A 22022-nucleotide genomic window follows, 5' to 3' on the forward strand; every position below is an offset into this window, starting at 1 on the left:
TTGCGATATTTGAATTGTGATTTCAGTATCACATTTAATCTTCTGAACATCAGGAAGTCATATATGTCTTATTTGGTTACAACATTTTTGAAAACATACAAGGCCAACCGAAGAGCTCTTCACCCACCCTGGAGATATAAAAATGAGAGAGTATATTGACAGATTGTCTGGAACAGCTTATCGAAGGACGGCCACATTGTCGAACACACCAAAGTGATTCAACCTTTAGATATAACAGATCGTCTAATATTCACCTAGGAAGATTTCCTGCTCTCGGCTGTTACAGACGAGAAAGGCAGTTTTAATGTTACATCCACGTTTTAGCTTGATCTCTCCAGAGCTAAAGATTAAAGACATCTGTAAATGGTCCACAACCATGGTCAAGTGCCTGTGCCTTCCTAAACTAGGAATTCCTTTGCTAACGAAAAATAAGAAAACTCAGTGAGAAACAGTACCTGGAACCTAATTCAAAAAGCAACTGGAATTGGAATTATAGGAACAATAAAGAAAAAAATCAAAGAGGAAACTGTTGGACTATGACCAGGCGCTCACGTACGTCAATAGAAAATGTACACACTTTTGAATTTCTGGGCTGTAATGAAAAGCTGAGTAATCCAATAGAAAACTGCATTCAACGTTTCGTGTGGGAAGAGTAGTGGCATTAATTCTGCTGCCATTATGAATAATTTGCACAATTCTTTCGTGATCTCTGTTAAATAATATTTTGTCTCACAAATTTTTACGCAGGTTATTGTATTTTTTCCTGTGTTTTTTTACAAGCCTCTCAATATTACGTTATCAGTAACTATTATATGCAGAGAAATAAGCAGAAGAAATATTTTTCTCATTTTAATAACAACACGCAAATTTACTTCACTAGAAGAAACGCAATCTTACCCTAAGATCGCGTAACACTGCGTATTTGTATTACATTATTCTTGACTAAGTGAGCATTAACTTTTGAATTTTACACGTCCCTTTCGGTCTTCTTTTTATAATCGCTAAAAGTAAGATGAAAAGCCGGTAAATTTTTATCATGATTGCTGAAGCCTTTTCAGTTAGTCGTTAATTAAAGCTTAAGTGCGTAATCTTACTGCACTCTATAGTGTGTATCATTCTTTTCTTTTACATACGAATCGGTGTGTCGTTAATAGTTTTCCCGCACGCTTGGAACAAAGAGCTGTCACAAAGGGAAGTCAATGACACGCCACAAGGCAAGCGTGGTTTTACTTGACGATGGGTAGGTAATACTCTTCTGTAGCTTGTGTAAGCTACAACGAGCAAGTGCGTGAAAAGCAGAAGACAAATGAACAACATTGTGTTTAAAGTAAATTGCGAAACAAGAGCAAGATAATGCGCAAAAGACACCGAGAGAACGCCTCAGTTCGCCTCGATGCAACGTCAGACGTGTGCCTCAGAACACATGAATAATTAATGCATGTTAGCGGACTGGCGATTACAAACTTTCAGCCGCAGAGCCCGTATGAATAAAACATGGGGAAGTTTGGTAGTGCTGGATACATGATTTAACGAAACCAAATTGCGAAAGTGGAAGTTATAACCGCAGAAATTCCTTCAAAGACCGTTTATTCTAATGACATCCAAAATTAGCTCGGTATACAGCAAAACTAAATTTTTCTGGTATAACATATACATCTAAATTTCGGTGTATGCTCTTGAACAGTTCTTTATTACAATAATCATCTATGATCATTGTTATATCCTATGGAATATTTTATGAATAAAATGTCTAGTTCACTAAAAAAATGTATTTTTTATTGCGGCATTTCGGTATCTGCTATCATCAGATAGCTGCAATTAAGATGCAAGGTAAATATGTTTGTTATGCAAATCAAGCTCCAAAAATTTAAAAAGTTAACAATACTGTAAGATGTTCTGTGCTGACGTAAGCTGTCGCCAACACACCGGTCGACAAAGATTTAGGTGGAGATCTATAATAGGTGCTCGATCTAGCGCGCCATCAGGGTAGAGGCCAAAGACAGAGTCGCAAGCAACACGCCGACAACGGCCTCTCGAGCGAAGTTATTTATGCCGCGGCCGCTGACCGGAGGGACTCACTAGCGAAGTCACTGACGCGCTAACTCGCATTCCGGTTTTCATCTGTCAGTTTACATCACTGGATACGATAGCACATAGCATCCAGATTTGTGTCTATAGCAAGATGCTGATATTGTCAGCAAAAGCGCTATAGTGAATGAGCTTCTACCACAGCACATGGACTTCATTAAAGTTAAGAATCCAGTACAAGTAAATGAAGAACCATATTAATACACGTGTGCATTTGTGTTGAAGGAAGAGGATACTGGCTACCCATAACATCCTCTCCATTGCTTCCTGGTACAAGACTCTACACATTCTTTTACAAAAAAAAAAATTGTAAGTTGCGAAACAAACTATTGTTGATCACTTAACTAGCGATATAAAATATCTGACACACAGCAAAGGGAAATTTAAAAACAAACTGAAAATGTTTCTCCTTGGAAACTGTTTCTATTCCGTAGAAGAATTTCAGTTATTTTAATGTGTAATACGTGGTGGTTAGAAACTGATAACTTAAATCTGTACATTAAAAAGAAATACTCATTAACATGCAGCATGTAGTCATATTTACAAATTAATGTGCGATGTGAATGAGAATGACTTGTTCCACATCATTACGATTTGTCGTGCAAAATGATCCATGGAACATAAACTAACTAGCTATCGATATTGAAATGTATACCTTTTGTAGTGTTGCTAACTACTGGTTTCAAAGTTGCACCACGATGCAAGTTCTAGCCGACACGTGTGATACAAGTTGACTTCAAGTTTTACTTTTATTTTGTTATTATTCCATTTTTTCCTTTCCTTAAAAAGACAGACATACTACAAATTACAAAAATAAACACTCGAATTATAAATCCCCCACGTGGAGTTTACCTAAACACGATAACAACTTCTCACTGACTATGTTAATAATATCCATACAACACACGTGGAACTTGAGTATTAACCATATTTCACAATAGCAGAAAGCTGTGATTATAAAAGTAGTATTTGCTGTTACAATTACGTACTTCACCAAAGAATACACTGAAATATGCTGACTTTTAAAATATGTTATAAAACTTACAACAATTTGGTTATTATATTCAAATATTTTGGGAGGCAGGTCCACCTTGCTGAAGAGCTAGCAACTTGCTTCCCGAAGCAGGCCGCTTGCCGCGCAAACAACGGCAGCTCCGTGAGGTGGAGGAGAGGTGTAATCCAGTCAGAAGCAAGAGGGCACCCCACAGTCAGAACACGTCAATAAAAATCTAAACATCAGTTTGGGTTGAACTCATTCTATTCGGTTAAGATAGTTGGTGGATCTCTGTTTTGGTGGGTAATAATTTCTAGATCCTCCAGTATGTTTATAGTCTGTCCCTTTGAGGCCCTATGCAACACTTCCACAGTTTCACTTATGCTCTCCGGTTTTAAGTGCCTCGTCAACTCGATAATGTACAATTTGAGCCCTGTTAGATGGTGACGTAATCGATAAATTCAACTATCAAATGCATTTGTAATAAATAGGACAATATTTCATATTGAAGTCAGTGACACCTCGTTGCCACTCATTCCGAGGATTTTGCGTCTGTTATCGTATACTTTCACGTGTGTCAGTTTTCGCTGCTCATGAATGTATATTCTATACACATAAACTGAAATCACCTGCTACGGATCTCTCTGTACATCCAAATTAATCTCAGTCGAGGACATTGTACTGAGTCCTATTACCTAAGAAGTCTTCCTGCCGCTCACATATCTGCGAAGCTATTCCGTATGCTCTTACCTTCGTTTACAGCGTGCAGTGGGGCACCATGTCAAACGCTTTCCGGAAACCTAGGAATATGGTGACTGCCTATTGCCCTTCGTCCTTAGTTCACAGTATCGCAGGTGAGAAAAGAGCAGTCTGAGTTTCGCAGCAGGGATGATTCGTGGACAGAAGCTTTCCATCTCAAGCAAATTTATTAGATTCGAACTGAGATTAAGTTCAAGAATTCTGCAGCGAGCCGATGTTAAGCAGACTGGTCTATAATTTTACGGGTCAGTTCTTTTACCCTATGTTGTGTTTCCCTTCCATGTGTGTGTGTGTGTGTGTGTGTGTGTGTGTGTGTGTGTGTGGCGACTTGACTGTAACAACATGAGTAGGGAACGGGGCGTGAGGGATCTGTCAGTGCCGGCCGGTGTGGCCGAGCGGTTCTAGGAGCTTCAGTCTGGAACCGCGCGACCGTTACGTGCTCTGGCTACTCCGTATCACGGCCGTACGTGAACAACTATCTACATCAGTTGTGAAGACAGATCCAGTTATCAATAACTCATAACTTCAGATTTATCATTCAGTATCTCCGACCACACCGGACTCAACTTAAGATCTAAGATTTACCGTTTTCATTTGTCTTGAGCGTTTTACATTGTAATATGTCTGTTTTCTCTAGGGTGTTCATGACACCTTCAAGGGTCGTCACCAAGATACACTCATGCTCATAAACCAAGGATAATTGCAGAATGTGGTGCCACACAACGTGGCATCACACAAAACTGGCGCTAATAGCATAGGCACATAGGGAACACACAGGATACATATCTGTAAGTCCGCGGTATTGACGATAAGTTGAGAAAACCGTCCCGAAACACATGTGCTACAAAAAGCCACTGTTTCCTGCGCATATATCCCGACATCAATATGGGATATGATCACCACGCACACGTACGCAGGCTGCACAGCGGGTTAGCATACTCTGGATCAGGTGGTCGAGCAGCTGCTGGGGTACAGTCTCCCATTCTTCCACCAGTGCCTGTCGAAGCTCCTGAAGTGTCGTAGGTGTTTGAAGACGTGCAGCGATACGTCGACCGAGAGCATCCAAGAAGTGCTCGATGGGGTTTAGCCAGGCCACTCCATTCACCTGATATCTTCTGTTTCAAGGTACTCCTCCACGATGGCAGGTCGGTGGGGCCGTGCGTTATCATCCATCAGGATGCAGGTGGGACCCACTGTTCCACTGAAAAGGCGGACATACTGGTGCAAAATGACGGCCCGATACACTTGACCTGTTACAGTTCGTCTGTCATAGACATGCAGGGGTGTACGTGCACCATTCATAATCCCACCAGACACCATCAAACCACGACCTCCATACAGGTCCCTTTCAAGGACAGTAAGAGGTTGGTATCTGGTTCCTGGTTCACGCCAGATGAAAACCCTGCGAGAATCACTATTCAACCTATACCTGGACTCGTCCGTGAACATAACCTGGGACCACTGTTCCAATGAACATGTACTGTGTTCTTGACACCAGGCTTTACGGGCTCTCCTGTGATCAGGGGTCAGTGGAATGCCCCTTGCAGGGGGCCCGTACTACGACCTACTATGTTTGACCAGCCTTTGGTCGGCCTAGTATTCTACCCCTCATAACTTCATCAATATGTGTTCTTTGAGGCATTTTCAACACACAGTCATCATTAGCACGTCTTAAACGTCTCCATACTTACTCGCTGCACCGTACTCTGACATGCACCAACACACCTTTGCTTATGTGGACTGCTGCCAGCGCCACCGTGCGACGACCGCAGGTCAAATGCACCGCATGGTCATACCCCGAGGTGATTTAAACCCGCAAACCGCCCACCATAGCGTTGCTTCACCATGTATCAGCATTATCCTTAATTTATGAGCATGAGTGCATAAAAGTGCTACCGCGCTCACACGTAGCTCCTTTCCCCTGCTGTGTTACGGCTCTGCATAAGGAACATATGTATAGATCACAGATCGGGGCGCGCACGGTATATTCTTCACACTAAATAAAATGTTTGTAAAAGACACGACTATCTTTCACCAAAATGAACGTTTTCAGTGGAATAACCTACATCACAGTAATCTTTCTTACACACAGGAGTCACCTGAGTCACCTGCACTTCTTTCCAGTAGTTTGGGACTTTGCGCTGGGTGTGAGATTCACGATAAATGCGAACAAAGCAGTCAGTGCCTTAGAGTGTTCTTTGCGTAACCGAACTGGGATTCCATCCTCATGTGGCAATTTATCTGTTTTCAACTCTTTCAATTACCTCTGTACGGCATGCCACTAATATCCTGCAAACGGAAGTCTCTACGAGCAAACGACGGTATGTTTGTCGATTCTCCTGCGTGAACGATTTCTAAAATTCGGAATTTAAAATTATAGATTTCCTCTTGCTGTCTTCTTCTGCGACACCAGATTCTTCAATGACTGACTGGATAGAAGGCTTTCGACCCATTTAGTGATTTTACGTAGGTCCACAATTTCCGCACGTTCTCGACTAGATCGTTTGCTGAGGTATGACGGTGGTAGCTGCATGCTTCACGCATCGACCTCTTACAGTCGCACGAGTCTCGGGTGACCTTTGCCTGTTGTCATTTCCGCGTTCTCTTCTGAAATGATGGTGCAACAGTCTTTTCTTCCACAGCATTTTCAAACTTTACTATTAAACCTTGGTGGTCTTTTCCGTGTTTCATTCACTTACTCGGTACTCACTTCTCCAATCGCAGTTTTACATTGTTTTCTATGCATTTAAATTTTACCCATAATTCTTGTACATTCATCACACGGAAACTAAATTATAAGCGGTTGAAAGTCTTTTCGGGTTTGCTGCCGGGTTCTAAAATCAACTTGACTCGATATTTCGGCGATCCAACTGCTCGCCATCTTCAGGAAATACTGCTTCTGCTGATGAGTCCCGCTAAGAACTGACGCAAGATTGCAATTCGACGTCCTATATAGGCCACCGTTCAGTACACGGCCCATGCGCCGCCCATCACGGTTTCTGACTTTCAAAACAGGGAGGTGGCGCCGCCCTTAGTGAAACACTGCTGGCAACGATATATCGCAATCAAGGCCGCACCGAAGAACGTTCAGTTTTGATGCGAGATAATACAGGATTCCACGTTTTGCTAAGAGGAAACCCATTGTCCCTGTTGATTAATTTATCAGCCAACCTAATTTCGATCGCCTCTTTAGACACACTATTCCAAAAACCGGAAATGTTGGCAATTACAACAGTTTCCTCAAATTTCATTTTGTGTCTCTCATTCAGGCAGTGTTCTGCTACGGCCGATTTTTCCGGCTGTTGTAGTCTCGTGTGACGGCGATGTTCCACACACCTGTCATTCACTGTGCGAATAGAACGGCCAACGTAAGCTTTCCCACATTGACACGGGATTTTGTACACCCCAGGTTTCCTAAGTCCCAAATCATCCTTCACAGAGCAGAGCACAGCCCTAATCTTAGAGGGTGGACGGAACACACTCTTAATGTTAAAACTCCTTAAAATTCGTCAAATCTTAAACGATAAGCCTCCAGCATAAGGAAGAAAGGCCACAGATCTATGTTCCTCTTCGGACACCTCCAGAGAAGGTCCAAATTCCATAGCCCGACAAATCTGTTTCTCGGTGTATCCATTTCCCTTAAAAACAGTCATCAAATGCTCAATTTGGGACTTAGGAAACCCGGGGTGTACAAAATCCCGTGTCAATGTGGGAAATCTTACGATGGCCATTCTATTCGCACAGTGAATGACAGGTGTGTGGAACATCGCCGTCACACGTGGCTACAACAGCCGGAAAAATCGGCCGTAGCAGAACGCTGCCTGAATGAGAGACACAAAATGAAATTTGAGGAAACTGTTGTAATTGCCAACATTTCCGGTTTTTGGAATAGTGTGTATGAAGAGGCGACCGAAATTAGGTTGGCTGATTATTTAATCAACAGGGACAATGGGTTTCCTCTTAGCAAAACGTGGAATCCTGTATTATCTCGCATCAAAACTGAACGTTCTTCGGTGCGGCCTTGATTGCGATATATCGTTGCCAGCAGTGTTTCACTAAGGGCGGCGCCACCTCCCTGTTTTGGAAGTCAGAAACCGTGATGGGCGGCGCGTGCGCGGTGTACTGAACGGTGGCCTATATAGGACATCGAATTGCAATCTTGCGTCAGTTCTCAGCGGGACTCATCAGCAGACGCAGCATTTCCTGAAGATGGCGAACAGTTGGATCGCCGAAATATCGAGTCAAGTTGATTTTAGGATCCGGCAGCAAACCCGAAAAGACTTTCAAGACTTATTACGCCGGGAAAGCCTAAGTAGTCACAGATTTAAGCGGTTGCTTTACTTCCAGATCTATCTTCCATCAAGTTTGTATTCTGTTTTCAGCCTTTCTAATTATATCTTCCGTTGGAGACAACAGACGATATCTTCTTAATGTTTCACGTCATTTTGTTTGATAACAGATACTCATTGTGGTCGAATAATTACGTAAATCCTTGCAAACAAGGAAAGTGTATAACACGTATTTAATCCGGCATACTGTTTGATATCTGTGTAATGAGAACGATTGTAACAGGCTATAAAAAAGAGCACACTGTAATATCAGGTGACGTTAACCGACCGTAAGAGATTGTATGTATACCGGCTGTCTCGCCTAAGAGTATTAGTGCATTTCCTCCCATGCTTCGGCAGATATTTGCAACTTCGTTTTTGCAAAGTTTAGGCGGAGTAAGCCCGGACAAATACTGTTCCTCATATCCACGCGATGCACAGTGTCGACAGAAGCGGTCGGTTTGTTTCCCATTACAAGAAAAATGATTTTCAAAGGAGAATTTTATTTTACATATCCGTGAGGTAGAGTGGTCCCCAATTAGTGTAAAGCGATATATTTTTTCAGTATGAAACAAAACGAGCAGTAAATCACAATGGATAACCAATATTACAGAAGCGACTGATCAATGTTGCTTGATGGTGGTAGCAGCCGGCTTGGGCCAGGGTGGAGCTGTCGTTGCTGAAATACTGGTATTTATTCGCGTATTGCTGTCCCTATTAATATATATCTATGAACGAAATATCGAACTAGAATAATTTAGCACCGCTCTATTGACAGAGCACGCAAAATTCCGCTTTAAAAAACATTTTCTTTGTAGCAGGAAAAGAGACTGACTCTTTCCGCCAACGCTGTGCTCTCGTGAAAGATGTGATGACCAGTTATTTTTTACGCTGACTCCAGCTACACTTTACAGAGACTGAAAGTATGAACAAATTACCACTAGCCAGTTCAAAAATGGTTCAAATGGCTCTGAGCACTAAGGGACTCAACTGCTGAGGTCATTAGTCCCCCACTAGCCAGTCAAGTCGCCCATATATATATATATATGGGGGCGACTTGATTGGCTAGCGGTAATTTCGTTTATAGACCGCTGTGTAGAATTATGAATGAAATTCAGTGAACAAAGTTAGGTAACTGAATATCATGTTTCATACAATTTCAATGATGTAAGCAGAGCATGCCAGGCATGTCTTCAGGAGGAATGAGAGTTTCCTATTACTTACTTCTTTTCAATAGGCCCCGCAGCATAGAATACGTCGTAATATGACATTTTGTAATGAATAATTCCATGTAAGCTGCTAACGCTTTTATTAGTAATCCTTCTACTTTACTACAAGCTTGTTTCGGCTATAGCGCCTATCTCAAGTGAACCTGTAGATGTTACAATTGGTGAGTATACTTATGTTTATAAAAGTTGTACAGAAAGGTCAGTTTGCATACATACCCACATCTAGTTGGAATATTTGACCATATTGCATCAGTGAGTAAACTGTTGAATGTCTATTTGTTGTTAAACCGCTATAATCAGATAAGTTTTGTTTATATTTTATGATTTTGTGAAATACTTTGACATCTGGGATGACAGCTTATTCCCACTGATGCTTTATGTTTACAGTGCAGTCCTTGCTAGTCATGATGTTAGTTGGGTTTCATTGCTATTATAATTTTGTTATCACATGTAACTATAGCTATCTTTGGTTTTCTGTTTACTGTGATTTTTGTCCCCTAGAAGGTCAATAAAAATTTCTAAATAGTTTCTGGGTTTGAGATCGATTTGCTCGCTAAGGATATCGATTGGATAGTTTTGCGTGTATAATTTTCTGATTCTTCCAAGATGTACATGGTATGTCTCTTTGTTATTCTGTGTGAACCTTTAATGTACTTTCGATATGTTCTAATTTGTGGTTTTGGTTTTTGCGACGGTGGTAAAAGCTTGATTGATTGCAGTCGCAATTTATTGTGTGTTCTTTGACTCTAATGTTAAAATTTCTCCCTGTTTGACCGATATAGAATGTTGCGCAGTCGTTTCATGACATTTTGTACATGCTTGGGTTGGCAAGATCTTGATTTTGGTTTTTCCAGATCGGAGTTTCGTTTTTAGATTGTTATTTGTTCGTTAAGTTAGTTTAACTGCCGTTGTAGTCACATGTTGTGGCAATGATGGGAGCACATCCAGATAAATAGACTGACGTTTAGAACTAATGTAAAGATATATATCGTGTTCCTTCTGAGTTTCATGGAAGGAAAGTAGAAAGCTGGAAGTTGAGTCATCTGTCGCCCTGCAGAAAAACTTTCTTTGCATGAACTAAGCAAAGTTGCGTGCTATGCTAAAGCAGTATTTCGGAATACGTTTCAATTCTTGCATAAAAATTAAAAAGCACACATTTTGGTGTTGCATGTTTTTTTCTGTATGCAGTCGTTCTTAAAAAACCACACATTTTGGTGTTGTATGGAAGGTAATTATTCAGTAAAAGTAATTGATTTTTTAACGTTTTATAGTCTCTCATCGCAGCTTGATGATGAAGCGGTTATGTCATCGTTGCTCGACATATTTATTACGGTAAATGAAAGTTCAGTAATTCGCTGCCCTTTGTTCAAAGAATTAGTGTTCAATTAACTATGATTTACGATTGATAAACCTGAGCGAAGCAGAAATTGTGAATCTGAAATTGTCTTCTGTTTTCTTTCGAAGTACGTCCTCCAAACATCTGTAGAAGTCTTTTGCAAAACTTCTTTACTCATCTCCAACGAATTTTTGACTCCCATTACATCCTCTATTTTGAAGGTATCAAGAAGAGGATGCCAGTGTCTGTTTATTTCTTTAGAAATCGCGTGAGTCCACCAACGTTTATAAGCAATGCTGATAATTTTCGATTTGTATACTTCGGTTTATACATTGCTGCACATAAAATGTAGCTAACATATTAAAATATTTTCTTTCTTGTATGGTCGGAATAGCCCTGTATCTCCTACTCAGCAGAGAAGATTTGTTTACCAGTCTTGGGGATAATTTTACAGTTTCCAAACAAATAACATTTGAATATGTAATGATGTATTGATACTGAACATGCCACACTGAACACGTTCCGCCTATTGTCGATAGATTAAAGAAATCAGAGTTTGTACACGCTCAATTTGGTTGGGGCTATGTTTTGCCTCACTGAGCCGTGCTTCCGGGGAGTCCTGCCATTCACCACAAGATGGTAAAGGCATCGTTTTGACAATGACTCTGGAATTTCATTCATCATAGTTCAGAAAATTTGCCCGAAATAGTTATAAATGTTTTACATAAACCTCCCTCGTGAAGCAGTCTGTAGGTTAAAGGAAACCTTGCGAAAATCCCTACAGCAGTCGAGGACTGCCATTATTCTCTAATACATAAATGATCTAACAGGGTGAGAAACCATCTGCGGCTGCTTGCTGATGATGCTGTGGTGTACTGGAAGGTGTCATTGTTGAGTGACTGTTCGAGGATACAAGGTGACTTAGACAAAATCTTCTAATTACTGTGATAAATGGCTGCTAACTCTAAATGCAAAAAAAGTTAAGTTAATCCAGATGAGTAGGAAAAACAATCCTATAATGTTTTAATAGAGAATTAGCAGTGTGCTGCTTCACACAGTCAGGTCGATTAGACATTTAGGCGTTAAGTTGCAAAGCAATAGGAAATGCAATGAGCACGTCAGGTTGGCCGTCGGGAAGGCGAATGGTGGACATCGATTTAACGGAGGAGTTTTAAAAAAATGTGGTTCATCTGTACAGGAGACCACATATAGAACACTACTGCGACCCATTCTTGAATACTGTTCGAAGGGTTTGGGGCCCCACCAGGTCAGATTACAGGAAGATATCGAAATACTTCAGGAATGTGCTGCTAGATTTGTTACCGGTAAGTTCGATCAATACGCAGGCATTACAGAAATGCTTAGGGAACTCCTTTCGGGGAACACCAATGAGAATTTAGAGGACTGGCTTTTGAAGCTGACTTTGCAACGATCCTACTCCTGCCAACGTACGTACCATTTAGCGTAAGGACTACGAACGCAAGAGAAACTAGGGCTAGTATATTAATGACTAGTGAAACATTTTATTACGTGTAGACCAGCGGTTAGTTGAAAACAGTCTTTCGTCTGACTGTCGTTAGCTACGCGTAGAAGTACTCGCTTCCTACTCCGCACACCACCACGCATTATTAATTAGGAGCCAAGAAGAGACTACAGCTAGCCAACGCAACTAGTAATGAGATCGTCCGTTAGAGACTGGAGAATTACACAGAGGCTGTGCTGCTGAAATATCCGTCCACTGAGCGTCGGCCAGGGATCCATGTTGGCCTGATCTACTCTCTGTGGAGCCCAGGTACCCCAGGTTCTCAGCAACTTCCCACGGAGTTCATGGTGCTTGTACTAGAGTACTCAAGTTGCGAAAAATTTCCTCAGCGCGTAGCTACCTAGAACGCTACCATATTTCCTATAGCGCACAGCTGAGACGTCACAGTACCCCTGTCACCCAACTGGGGTTCGGTAGTCTACAATCATTACAGTGGATGCAGTGCTACATGGTGGCTTCGAAGGCAGTCGAATACAAATAAATCCTACAAGTGCGACCCAGCAACTCAGTATGAAATCCAAGACAACAGTTGATTGTCAATGTCCGATCTATAGAACTCGCAATAGGTGTAGGCTGATCAAAATTTCCTAAGTTATTTTCGTCAATTTGGAAATTGTTTGATTGTTCATCATTCTCGAGCACGGCAGGCTCTACAAATCGCTTCGAGTCACAGAAAGTGTGTGGTTTTGATTACGTTACTCGTATCCAAGAGTTGATGATGCTGTTGTTTTAAATTAACCTTCCTATCTGGCGGGATAGAGATCTGATGGGAAGGTGACAGTTCTGAACTAGGGTTCCAGCTCTCCGAGCATACGCTGACAGCACAGCAACAATCATCGGCAGGAACTTTTTAAAAGTGTTTTAGCAGAGCATCGGACGCAAGGCGTCATATGTGTGAACCAACCCAAGAAGACTATTGAGGATGTCTCCGAGCAACGCAGTGCAAAATGAAGAAATTCTGAGATAAGGGAGACCTCACTAGTATTTATTCAAGTACCTTACCAAAACATTCGGAACGTGAGCACGTCTTGTGCTCCTAGTTCCATCGCAAGTAGCAATACCTTTTTGAAAAGATAAAACCGGTTTCCCAGTTGTGTGGCTTGGAAAGGAGCACCCGCAACCCTACTCCATGCTGTGACCCGAGACTACAGCACTGAGTACATCTACTACTACAGGCATCATTTGACCTTGTGATCGTAATAACACAGGTTAGGTTAAGCGTGGAAGGGGACAGCACAAATCTACTTAAATAAAAGTCGAGTACAGACTCGATTAAGTATGTATATCTCGATAAAGACCCACAAGCTTACTAAGAGAGAACACACAGACTGGTGAAGATGAAAGGGCATTAAAACAGATGGAAAACGTGCCACGATACACGAACGTCTTCACTGAACTGGTAGACAACGCGCCGTCAATCAAGAAAAACCACACACATAAAGAACCACACTACACGGAATGAAGTCATAAAATAGGTAAAGGTGAGCGAGAGAGAGAGAGAAATACTGTCAGATGATGGTACATGATAGTAGATTATCTTAGCAGCAGAATAGAGGGAACGTTGATTGGGATTGTAACGTCCCAAGTTTCACACGAAGTTTATCCAAAGTAATGCAACTGTGCCAGACACCTCTGGATAATATATCGATAATCATACAAAGATCATAATGTGTAATAATGTGTAATTACAATCGTGTAACAAGGGAACCACTCTCTTTTCTTTTTTTGCTCTGCTCTTTTCTTTTCTTTTTGCCATTGTGCTTGTCTCTCGGTTAGCTTGATTCATATTACGCAATTAATTCTGCGGGTTTGATGAAATGGTCATAGGAGATCTTTCTTGGGCTGTTACTTGATTATTTACAACTGGAACTGTTATTAGAAATCAGAATATCAAATGCGTACATTTGAATATCGCGCGTTTCATGTAGAAGATCTTTTATTTTAAATATTATGCCGTGTCGAATAGTGTTAGTTGACTTTTATTCCTTTGAAACGTGCTGTTAAAGTTTCATCATATTTCATTTATAAACCTTCCTTCATTTACAGATTCATAATATTGTGTGTTATACGGAAGCATTCTTTTGGTTATTATAGTTCGCGTGCGCCATTTCAAGCTCCGTAGTCTTTTTTTTGTGAAATTCGACAGAACCTGCAATCATTTTAATATTGCTAAGTCCGATAATCAGTTTAATACTAATTTGCGAAATGAGACATATTTAAATTCTGTCAGTAACAAATTTTACCAAAAGATTTGCTCTCCAAGCCAAGAAATTGCAGTAACTTTGGTGAAAGTTCTGAATGAAATCAGTCAGTCAATGAAAGAGACCCGAGTTTCTTTTAACTTTGCCGGCATTGCTCCTCATTTTAATAAAGAAATGGTTCACAATCCGAATCGTGGTTCATATTAATTCCAAGTAAAATAATTAAATACCAATTAACGGGCAGTTCTCAGACGAGGTCTGCCAAGGAATAAATAATAAATGAAGTGTTATTGTGCTTGTAATTATTAGAATTTCATGTCTGTAATTACATGTATTTTCTGTTCCGTGTATGAAACACGTAACTAATGTCTGCAAATTACGAAACATCAAGAAACTGAACCAAGAAAAGGAACAATAAAAGTAATAACGTGATAAGAAATCACAACTGCAAGGTAAGGACAAACAGTTCAAGGCCAAATATTGTACTTCGTGTTGGAAAATAGATTGGCCTGAACTACTTTCCTGTGTGAATTTATAAAATTATTTAATGTGTCTTTTAGATATTTATGAGTGAACGTTACGAGCCACAAGATGGCGGAATTTATTAGTGGATTCGCGGAATGGTTATACTTGGTTAGATAGTTTAGCTTTGTTGGTAATTATTGCAGCTGAAAGTGATATTCGTGTGTAGGATTCGTGTTTGTGGGAAAGTGTATGTTTTGTGTTTACGATTTGGTCTATATAACTCATCGATATTGGGAAAATACGAAAGAATCCGAATGTTGAGGACGAGGAGAATTTACACGGTTCGGAATTAAACATCGACGATCGGCAAATCCCGGCCATTTAACCAGAGGCTACAAGTTCTACCGCGAGCAATGCTGATATGCCGGTAGAAGCCAAGATTGAGTTACCAACTCCTGTATTTGGTTCTTTTGCCGAACTGAATAAAGGGACTAACAGATCTCACACAGCAAAATTTCGAATACTTTGCAAAAAACAAACCGCGCAGGTAAATAAAAATTCGTACAAATTAGTAAGCGTATTCAGGACAAAGTGAACGAAAATTTTAAGCAGTTTGCAAATCCACGGAAGGAACAAATAAGCGGCGAAATTCAACACTAGATGAATGTTAACTTCAAATGCTTAGAGAAAAAGTTAAGTGCAGATTTTCGGCAGCTATCCGAAGAGCAGTCTGATGAAATAAGAAAAATAAATTAGAAGCTAGAAACTGTTACTAGTAACTTTGCAGGGTTACAACTTGCATGTAAAGACATGATGAGGTTGTTACTTGGCTGCATAACCAAGACAAACAGGTTACGCAGAGCTCAACAGCACGAAGTGAAGGAATTAATAGCGACTTCGTGAAATGCTTGCATCAAAAGGATTCACAGATTAACGAAACGCTTAGGAAGTTATTATACACCGTAATTCAAAATTCTAGTGCGGAAGTGTTAGCTCAGCACAACATGGAGAACACAGATGTAAAAACAGAATAAGAACAAATTAAACGTGATCTTCCTAGGTGGAAGCATGACGCAGAAGAGTACGTAGGCAAATAGCACGTTGAGTTGTTAGCCGCGCGCAATAATGCATGCGGTAGGCCAGCAGCCGGGCAACAAACAATCTGCATATGCATTTACCGTCTCCGTAGGTGTACAGGGAAACACCGTACAATACTTACGCGAATGAGATGTATTTATCGTGTAATAGCGGGCGGAAAATGCTTTGACGAACATCTTGTTGCATGTACAGCCACGTTCCAATGTAAAGAAGTAATGTAAAGTGATGACGTATCCAACAATTCTCTACATAGTGAACAAACGAGCTAAATTGGACGTTAAATGAAGAGCACAGCTTCAATATCAGCGTAATTTGACTCAGAGACTGTACGTAATTGCAAATGGGTAACAAAATGAATGTCAAAGTCAGTGTTATTAAAGACTTTCAGAGAAAGCCGTAGTACGTGAACTTAGTGTGCAAATAAACAAAATTTTGTAACGGAAATTGTCTGTGAGAACAGTGAACATACCAGTTTTGCGAAGTCCATAATAACGAGGAAGCTTACCTTCAGTGAAGTGTTCAATCATGTGTGCAGGTACAGCATCCTGTGTAGGAACTCTTCAGGTAAAGCACAAGTAGCCGTTCTATGGAACTCGCACTGTTACGAGCAGAGCGTACACAGCGTGCAACGTAAACCACACCTCGACAATGTTCCGCGCGAAGCTCTGGGTTGTGGCGGTGGAATTGTGCTCCACGTGATCGCCCAGTACTCGCAACATTTCAAAACATAGAGACTTGTCCCCGATAAGCTACGAACGCTTTTTTAGTGCAAAGAGCGATTACGTAATATGCCAATAAGCAAACTGCAACGTTCATTGCAGACAAATAACAATCATAATGCAATCGAAAGTAAACAACAACGTGGACAACAGTACAGGTAGCAAAATTTCACTGCGGCAAACAAAACGCAAACAAAAGAAATACATGGATAGAACGAACTGTAACCTAGTACTACGAACAGAATACACAAGCATTGTATGCGTCCACAGCACAACATATATACCCCAGAATGATATTTTCACTCTGCAACGGAGTGTGCACTGATGTGAAGTGCACTTGCGAAAGGCAAAGGTCCCAAGTTCGATTCTCGGTCTGGCACAGAGTTTTCATCTGCCAGGAAGTTTCATATCAGTACACACTCCGCTGCAGAGTAAAATATCATTCTGGAAATATCCCCCAGGCTGTGGCTAAGCCATGTCTCGGCAATATCCTTTCTTCCGTAAGTGCCAGTTGTGCAAGGTTCGCAGGAGAACTTCTGTGAAGTTTGGAAGGTAGGAGACGAGGAACTGGCAAAGTTGAAGCTGTGAGGACGGGGCGTAAGTCGTGCTTGGGTAGCTCAGATGGTAGAGCACTTGCTCACGAAAGGCAAAGGTTCCGAGTTCGGTTCTCGGTTCGGCACAAAGTTTTAATCTGCCAGGAAGTTAAATATATGTACTAATACACCGTCTTTCAGCCAAGCCGCGTGATTGTATGCTTGTATATTAATAATTAATCGATTGTGTTCTCCGTATCAGATACCCGAGATGCCTTCCTGCAGTAGAGCAAGACCTAGTGGCCGGCATGAAAACAGGGCTTCAAGGTCATCTCGCCGTCTTTACAGCATTACCAATTTTTCTATAGTGATGATTTCAAATGTTCGTGAAAATTTATAAAAAGTTATTGAGCAACTCTATTTTTAGTCTAGAATATAATGGAGTACTTTCCAAAAGAAAATTCTTACTAGCTGCTAGAAAAAATGAAAACTAACGTTACACGATATTTTGGAGCAAAATAATTTTTTTCTTCCACCTGTGATAGCAACAGAATCACTAATGTAACGGGACTGAAAAAAGTAATGTGAACATCCTCAAAGTTTACAGATGCATTTGCTGCGTCTTTTATCCGGCAACATAAAAGTATTCTGAGATAAAAAAATGAAATAATATGAGAGGTGTGAAACTGCCGACAGCGTAGTGAAAAATGTAGTCGCTGATGAATTTTCATTCTGTGGGACTCCGAAGAAACTTCCCGCGAGAAAAATGTTAAGAAAACTAGAAAATTATTTTTGGTAACATTTAAGACATCATTATTGTACTTCCGCAATATTCCGTGCGCAGCAGCGCGCGAGTCGTTGTAGGTCGTCGTCAAGAGTTTAGTTCGGACGGCTCGCTTTAATATTACCGAGAATATTCCCTATTTACCGAAAATATGTTACTGGCTGCTAATACATATCATTCGTCATTGCACTCATCGCTCAAAACGCCAATATACGCTACGTGAAAGTAATTGTAGCTATTTTGAAGCCAATATTTTCACTGAAGTCGAGCAAAAAATTTGTTCGAAAGGTTTTGTGAAACCCAAGTGTTATCTAAATTCGGTGTAAGCTTACTGCTCTCAGCACGCGATACGTGCGTGGTGCAGAAAAACATCGTTCTTACTACTACAATGTCCCTGTCTTGTGTTACAAATTTCGTCCGTCATTACAGTTTCCGAATTAAAAATCAACTGGGCGGAGAAGACTGCTTTGAAGTGACTAGCCAGAATAATCAGTTTTATCAAAGACATTACCCTGTATTTCTCTAGCCGTCGGATACTGTCCTCTGCCATACTAAAGCAATAAAATTCTACGTTCTAGCTTTTTGTAAAAGTTATCAAATGTCATAGATTTCTATGTTGTTCTCGGAGAATCAGAATAGTGGGACTGTTCTGATGTTACTGCACTGTTTATACGTACAGTCGATACAAAAGCACCGCAACGTTTTCTCATTTTATGAACTGCTTTACCCTTACTACGAAATAGCCAGTAAATCCCTCTATGAAAAAATGGAGTTAAATCTCGAATGTACAAGTAAATCGAATGCAGTAAGAATATATCCGAATGTAAAGACATTCGATACAGGTTTTTAGAAAAACTGTTGTTAATTAACGCAGAATTGACCATCTTATTTTAATTGACAGTTACTGTCGAGTAAACTAATTGCCACCACTTGTGATAAATTTGTCATACGCGTACTGGAAGGGAAAAACATTCGCAGTATGACCTCTATAACTGAAGTGAATAGACAAACATTTAAATCAAGTCAGCTTTTTACATACCTAAAATGAAGGGTCTTCTGGCTCCGTGTCTTCACATTTACTGTCACTTGTATCATCACAGATTCCAGTTTGGTGTTTCTTAAACCCTGGTTCAAGAAATCAGTTTTTTGCAATGCTTCTGCGTGTTTTACGCACCTCTCCATTCCTACTGAGTAACGTTGTCAAGAGCTTCGTGTGTTAACTTCTCGACATTAGCAAGTTTGAAAGCAGTAATTCTTTTCGCAACTCAGCCCTTGTGAGGCAAACTGAGGAGCTACGTGCTCCGGCCACGAAAACTGACGACGGCCGGGAGAGCGGTGTGCTGACCACATGCTCCTTCATATCCGCATCCAGTGACGCCTGTGGGCGGAGGATGACACGGCGGCCGGACGGTACCTTTGGGCCTTCATGGCCTGTTCGGACGGAGTTTAGTTTTTTAAAATTCTTTTCGCTACTTCTCGCTTTACTTGGGCCCATATCAGTTCAGTGGGCTTATACTGGCAGTGACACCGTGGTAGATGTACCACTTGGTGTCCCATTTAGTTTGCCAGCTGATCTAATTCGCAAGTCTTTTTGGCACGTACGATTTCTTCCTTAGACAGGAGTTTACCCTTCGTTTCATTGACTGAAAATGAAACATTCTTTCTCTTTAGCCACTCCATAATATGTGCATTGTGCCAATTTGAACCTAGCAGCTTTTCTATCTCAGTGGAGTGGTAGCTGGTTTTATCCATCACGATTATTGACCCTTCTTCCAGCGCTGACAACAGTAGAATAAACCAATTCTTAAAAGTTTCTCAATTCATTTCTGAATGGTAATCGGATTGGTAAGAACTTTTCCCACCACGAAAAACAAGTTTAGCCTCTGGTATGAAGCCTGTGGTTAAGGAATCAGCGTGGGTGATGATTAATCGGCCACCTCTACCAGTAGGCACTTTCAAACCGCCGTTTCCTTTGGAGCCGTGCCATATATACTTATTGGTGCGGTTCTGTGAAACCCAGGTTTCAGCCAAGTGCACTATAGGCCTGGTGTCTTCAGCACACAAGAAGTGCATTGTGCGCAAAAACTCCGCTCTTGCTGCTGCAATGTCTCTGGATTCCATTAAGAATTTCCGTCCATCATTACACTTCTTGAATCGGAAACCAAGGGAGAGGAGAAGACTAAGAATGGAGGTCTCTGAGCCTGAGTGATTAATTTTTGCATGGTGGTCAGCCCATATTTTTTTAGCTGTTGGATTCTCTCCTCTGTCGTAATTTCCAAGTACAGTTCTATGCATGAGCTCTTTGTTAAAATCATCGAAGTCGGTTGATTACCATTCACGTTCGTATCCCTTTCTTGGAGAATCAAAACACTCATTCAAATCTGGAGATTCTGCCAGTGACGCACATTTGCTAATACGGCCTACAGTTGACTTGGAGACACCACGTGCTTTAGCATATGAATTTGTGCAAAATTTAAGTTATTCCTCAGTTCTTGATTGTTGGCCAGATCAGTAAAAAACTTGAGTACATTCGATATGATAATTTCCAATTCTGTACGAATATCTCTGTGCCCTTTATGCAAACCAACCAGAGGAGTACTACAAGTAGGCCATTGCTCCTGAATTGTTGTTCACCACCGAACACCTTTCTAAAGACAGTAAGACACTGAAAAAAAAAAAAGCTGCAAGGCAGGCGAATCACAGCCTGCAGCCCCTGCTGGCGACAGACAGTGGCCGTGACCTTGAGGACTCTACTTTCGTGCCGGCCAGTCTAGTCACCTGTATCCAGTAATCATCTGCAAATCCTGGCATGTCTTCCCATGTTCCTCTTCGCACCTGAGGGTCCTGCCATCGACTGTCATTTACCAACAAGAACCGTCGTTCCTGAAATCCGTCGCAAGATCTATCACTGCTTCTACAAGTAATTGTATTTGACATTGTAAAACTGTGAAAATTCTTAATCAAACTCAATTCTGTAAATACTTACGATTTTGATTTGTGGGAAAGAACATCTATGACAAAAATGAAAGACATTTAAATGAAAAAAAACTGTATGATAAAGGACACTTACATGAAAGAATTGTTTAAAAACTGAACATGTATTATCATGAACATTTTATGGACATCAGAATTTAATGTGTTTTAAAAATGATATGACACACTGCCTACGAATTTATGCAATATTTGTACTGTCTTATAGTATGTAATATATTATTGTACTTTGCTATTCATATATTCAAATAACTTTCAATGAAGAAATATGCTGAGGACTGTACGTCCATCCCTTGGTGTTTTACACCGTTTTCCTTTGGACTGCAGCAGAACAGGTGGACAAATAATTACAGTTGGGGTACAAGCTAAAACACAGGCCTCAGTCAAAGGCAACAGTTAAGTATATATGTAAATGTAAATGCACTCAGATAATCACCCCTATTCTAAAATGAAAGAAGAGGTATCCATGTAACATGTAAAACTGTGAACTTACGCCCATGAACTATGAAAATAACAAAAGAAGTGACCTTAGTTAAATGTTGATATCCAACAGTCAAAACAGTGTGATCTCAACATTTAGGGGGCATTTTATAACGTTCCCAACTTTTACAGGAAATTCACCCAAAATAATGCAACTGTGCCAGACACCTCTGGATAATATATCGATAATCATACGAAGATCATAATGCGTAATTAGAATAAATAGTCCTTAAATAAGGGCACCACTCTCTTTTCTTTTTTGCTCTGCTCTTTTCTTTTATTTTTGGCATTTTGCTTGTCTCTCTCGGTTAGCTTGATTCATATTAAGCAATTAATTCTGCCGATTCGATGAAATGGTCGTAGGAGATTTTTCTTCGACTGTTACTTAATTATTTACAACTGGAACTGTTATTAGAAATCAGAATATCAAAGGTGTGCATTTGAATATCCCAAGTTTCATGTAGAGCATCTTTT

The sequence above is a fragment of the Schistocerca piceifrons genome, chromosome 1 (assembly GCF_021461385.2).
Source record: "Schistocerca piceifrons isolate TAMUIC-IGC-003096 chromosome 1, iqSchPice1.1, whole genome shotgun sequence".
Lineage (NCBI taxonomy): Eukaryota > Metazoa > Arthropoda > Insecta > Orthoptera > Acrididae > Schistocerca > Schistocerca piceifrons.